Source organism: Adiantum capillus-veneris, chromosome 9 (genome assembly GCF_014529385.1).
Source record: "Adiantum capillus-veneris isolate H3 chromosome 9, ASM1452938v2, whole genome shotgun sequence".
Taxonomy (NCBI): Eukaryota; Viridiplantae; Streptophyta; class Polypodiopsida; order Polypodiales; family Pteridaceae; genus Adiantum; species Adiantum capillus-veneris.
Genome location: NC_140939.1, coordinates 56,514,386 through 56,519,630, shown reverse-complemented (window position 1 = coordinate 56,519,630; position 5,245 = coordinate 56,514,386).

Sequence of the window (5,245 nt, the reverse complement as noted above, 5' to 3'; positions counted from 1 at the left end):
CAACCTGTCATGCAACCTCAGAGCAAACCAGCTGCTCTAGGTGTCTGTTGGAAGACATATCCTGCACAACTATATCCCCATGCTCACTGTCGAGCATACAAAGGAATGACTGCATAATCGTTGACATCTCAGCCTCCTCTGCAATCATCCACTGTAAACATGACCACTCAATTTGCTGTGACTCACTAGAGCTCTCATGCTCTAACTCCGTATGCATAGACTCTTGCACAACGTCCTCCTGTCGTGACTCACTAGAGCAAGACCGCTCTACCTGTCTATCTTGCATAGAAGTATCTCGCACAACTGAATCTCTGCTTTGCTCAGTCACTAGCAAAGTATGCATGTCTGACTCTGTCACCTCTCTATGTGACTGCTCAAGTCGTGCCCCAACTGTGTGCACAACGAGCTCACTACACTGCACTCCATGCAAAGTACCCTGCAACCCATGAGCAAAAGAGACTCGCCTGCTCTCTCGCTCTCTACCTGGCTGCATGATCAAAGAGACAACACCGACTCTCACGTGATCCACATGCAATGGGTAACCTGTACCACTCCTGGCACCTCTCGCAATCACTAGCGAACCCAAATGCATCACAAAATCTCGCTCTCGTAGAGAAATATGACATCCACAATCTCTAAGCTGACCAATCGAGATCAAACTCACTGTCAAATCTGGTACATAGCGCACATGCCGTAACAAGTAAGATGCACCACTCGTTAATGACAGTCTCACATCTCCTGCACCTGCTATCGCATGCACCGATCCATCGGTCAAGCGTACACTGCCAAGCATCCCGCTAGAATAGCTACAAAACCATGCACGATGCGGCGTGACATGAAACATAGCATCTGTGTCTAGCAACCACTGCGAAGGGAGTGCACTATCCACATGTATAGCATCTCGTGCATAGCTCGAGGTAAAAGTGACATCCCCGTCACTAGTATACTCCGACACTACATCTGCCTCAACTGTCAAAGCAATTGAGTCCATGGCATCACTACATACATCTCTAAGACTGCCATGTCTCCTACGATGTTGCATACGACGAAAACAGCGTCGTCTAACGTGTCCAGAATGACCACAATACCAACATGTCACCTGTCGGCGTACTCGTGAATGTACATGTCTCACACGAGTCCGTGATGACTCATATCTATCATACATTTCATGTAATCTGTACCAAAGTGCTCTCGAAGTAGTCTCATACATAACAAGAGCATATACAGATTCCGCAAGGTGCAAAGAGAGTGTAGATAGTGCCATCTCTTCTAGCTCCTGCCACTGATCGTCAGACATGTTTGAAGGTCTACCTGCATCACCACTCAATGGTCGATGCAACCCTCGCTGTGTCAATGCATCAAGCATACAATCTCTCCATGCCGCAAAGTCTGACCCATCAAACACGCGCATCTGTGAGAGGTCACAATCTGATCGATCACCTGTCTCTGCCATGAGCACAAGTAGCAAGCTAGATAGCAAAACCACCTCACCAACAACACCTGGAAACTGTCTACAAATATGGCCAGAAACACAATGTAAAACCTGTGAGACACACTCCAAAATAGAGCTCCCGCAATGTCAATACAAGCCTCGCATGCTCTAGTATCACACTACAATCTGTGAGCTAATCACCAAGCCCACACTGTGTGGTATCGATGCATACACACGCACAAATCTCCCACCTGCAGAGAACACCGCACGCAAATGCTGAGTGCAACTTGCAATCTCTACCTAGATCGCATAAATGATACGCATAAAACTCCTGGGAAAATTTCGCCAGAGTTTCGACGCACAATGGCTATCAACACAAAATAACCATTGTCCCGCAAAGACCATGAATCCAAGCACAAAATCACTGCCAAAGTATCCTGTGAAAAGCAGTGAAAGAAGTTCCACCTGTGTGCTCCAAAAAACTGCGTCTCTCAAGAGACCGCTTCGGTGGTGTGTAAACGCCTCCGTACTTCGTTGCCCAAGTCTACCAAAAAACCCTCAAACCACAAGATTAACACAAGCTGCAATTGCATCTTCAGCTCAGAATTTATGCACTCAACTTCAAGCATCTCCCGTGCTTTCAAAAGTGCATCAAACTCGCACACAATGCGACAACAGAAAATCTGGAATTTCTGTATACAGTCAGTCTGAGCTGAATATCAGCAAAACGGTGAGGAATTTGCAAAAAGTTTCTTCTGCAAAGTTGTAGACCACGTCGAAGCGGATGGGTTGCGCGGACAGAATTCTCAGATCTGCATTCTACAAGGAGAAAAATGAATCTGAAAACTGTGCTGCTGCGCACACAGTTTTAGGGCAGCACCTTCACTTACACACAATCTTCCACACTCCTTTCTGAGCTTCCACAAGAGCATACATCACTCTCAACTGAGCTCACAAGCTCCCATTGCATTCTCACAAAGCTTCCAAGCTTTCTTAATCTCTCTACCGTCGAGAGCGAGCGAGCTATCGTCTCGAAGCTCTCAAAGCCGTCGTGCTCTCCGCGGTCACCATAGCTCTGATACCAATTGAAGGGGATCGGGGAGCACCACAGACGGAGAGTGAGAGAGAGAAGGAGACACACGACACACAGATATGGGTGGGGAGACTCAAAGAGTGAGCAGCCCCCTATACACTTATGCTATGTATAAGGTATACAAGTCACTGGGCGCCCAGACTCTGGGCGGCCGGGCAAGGCACAGACGCCTATACCCCAACACTCTATAGCCTTGCACGAATCACACCGTCGCAGACTATTACACTGTCGAAAACACCTGTAATAACCACTTGTAGAGATTTATTAAAAAAACCCATTAAGCATAGAACACAATGAAAATTAGGAGAAGCTAAGGACATTATGACAATGCTCTTCTTGTGGAGATGTTTGTAGAGTATCCATAGGTAAAAAACAAAGATGAAAGAGTTATGGCCACTCGAACATGGGGGTGTACTCTTTCTTGCTCAAAAATAAGCTCTCTGGAAGTTGTACAGGTGTTGCAGTTATTAAAATGGGGGCTCCCTTATCTTTTATTCCCGAAAAATCTCCTCCCTCTTCTCAGCCGACAAGGCTTCCTTTGTAGAAATCTTTTAATTGGCTCATTTTTTGCCTTTTTTGTGCATGAAGTGTCGTTTGACCAAGGGAATGGGGTGGGTGCTGGGTGCAAGTGTCCGGGGACCAAAAAGCAGGGCAAGCGCCTACGGAAATGGTGTGAACATGCTGGAAAAAGGCGTCCCACTCTCTGCGAGAGTCCACAAGCCCATCAAGCCAAGCTTCTCTCCAATTGATACACCTAAAGGGTACTCCCCCTTTAGGCTATACACCCCCCACTTTCCACTTTTTCCTTCCCATGTGGGATAATCCCCCCGCCACATAGCATTTCATCCTCAATCTTTCCAAAACCCCTTGTGCCCCAATAAATTTCCATATTTCCTCCCAAGCAAGAGAGCTTCTCGGACAAACTTCCCCCAAGCATAACTTGTTGCTCCGGTCACCGAATGACACATCGTAACACACGGCTTGGAGCCCAAGTCCTCGGCCACTTCTAGAATTCTCAAAACACGGCATTTATAATTACAATCATCAAGTTGGCTCAGTTGCCTTTGTCGCATGCACCCGCAACCACTTTCTAAGTTGGGACCACCCACTTCGGGTGCTCATAACTCATGATGTACATGTCCGATTCACGAGCTATAAATCACGTCTAAAAATTTTCATTAAAAACCATGTCTTGGAGACTCGAACAACCCAAAACATCAGCATTCAAGCTTGGCAAAATCACACCTTTGTACATGAATTTTTACATGGTCAGTTTCAAGACTTGCAGGGCTATATACACATATATACATAAGGCTAGTGGGCAAGCTTTTTGGCATGACTTAGTGACTTTATGCTCATCCAAAAAATGCATGACATAGCTTGCCAACCCTCCCTAGCCTGCTTGATCATTCATGACAAGCAGAGGTTCCTACATGGTGAACAACTGTTGCAATTCATTCCCAGAAACCTCATTCACATTCTCAAATGTTTTCAGAGTGTCTTCCTCTATTGATAGCATCTCATTTCTCACAATTTTCATCAAACATGCCAGATATTTCTTCAATCTGTAACCATTAACACAATATTTATGTTGTACACCACTCAAATCTGCCAACTGATATGTGCCATTATCAAACTTCTTTACAATAGTAAAAGGGCCTTCCTTTAGCTGAGCCTTCTTTGACACTTCTTCATAGTAGCTCAAAGCTAAAACTCTGTTCAATTGCAAACATTGTAGATCCAACAACCTTTTCTGCCAAGTATTTGTTTGCTCTTCATCTCCCAATGACAATAGCTTGAGTGCAGGAATCTCCACTTCAATTGGAAATAAAGCTTTCTTGCCATAAACCAAGTGGTAAGGAGAAAATCATGTGCTCGTAAAAGTTCTGTAGGTCCATAATGCACAAGGAAACTCTGAACCGCAAGTCTTTCCATGTGTCTGACACATCTTTGTTAAGATCTTTACCAACTCTCCATTGAACCTCTCATTGATACTATTGCATTGTGGATAATAAGGAGAATTGTACCTATGATGTATATTGAGCTTCTCGCATAAGAAATCAAATAGCTCTCCTCTAAATCTTTGTCCTCTATCAGAAAGTAGCTCTAGGGGCACACCATGTCTCAAGATGCTGCAAACTCCATGCTTCAAACTTTTTGAGCAACAATTTCACCTTGAAGCATAAATTCTTCAGTTTAAGATTCTTATTCTTCCATACTCCCAATACTTGCTTCACGACCAACAAAGAATCTCTTTTGATCTACAAGCGTCTAGTTCCCAACTGTAAAAAAAATGTGCAAACCACCTTCAAGAGCCATGTACTCTGCTTCATTGTTACTTTTTGCATCAAGTTTCAGCCCTTGCTTTCTTACAAGTTTCCTTGTGCATCATAAATGACAATGCCTCCCGAAGCAGCATCATGACTTCTTCGATAAGAGCCATCAAAATATAATAGTGAAGCATCAAATATGGCAAGAGTCTTGACTTTCTTCTTTCGCACCACCTCTTCCTTAGCCAAAACAGGAGTGTCTTTATAAGTGAGCAAATTTGCCAGGGTAGCCCGAGTACTCTCTTCCACCAAAAAGGTGAACCAAAACTCCTGAAGTTCAATAACCCAATTTCATCATTGTTTTTTATATATTCAAATTATTGAACAGTTGAGGAAGCAATGAATAGATGGTGAGAAAAGTGAACGACTTTTGCAACAAGTAATGCTTGA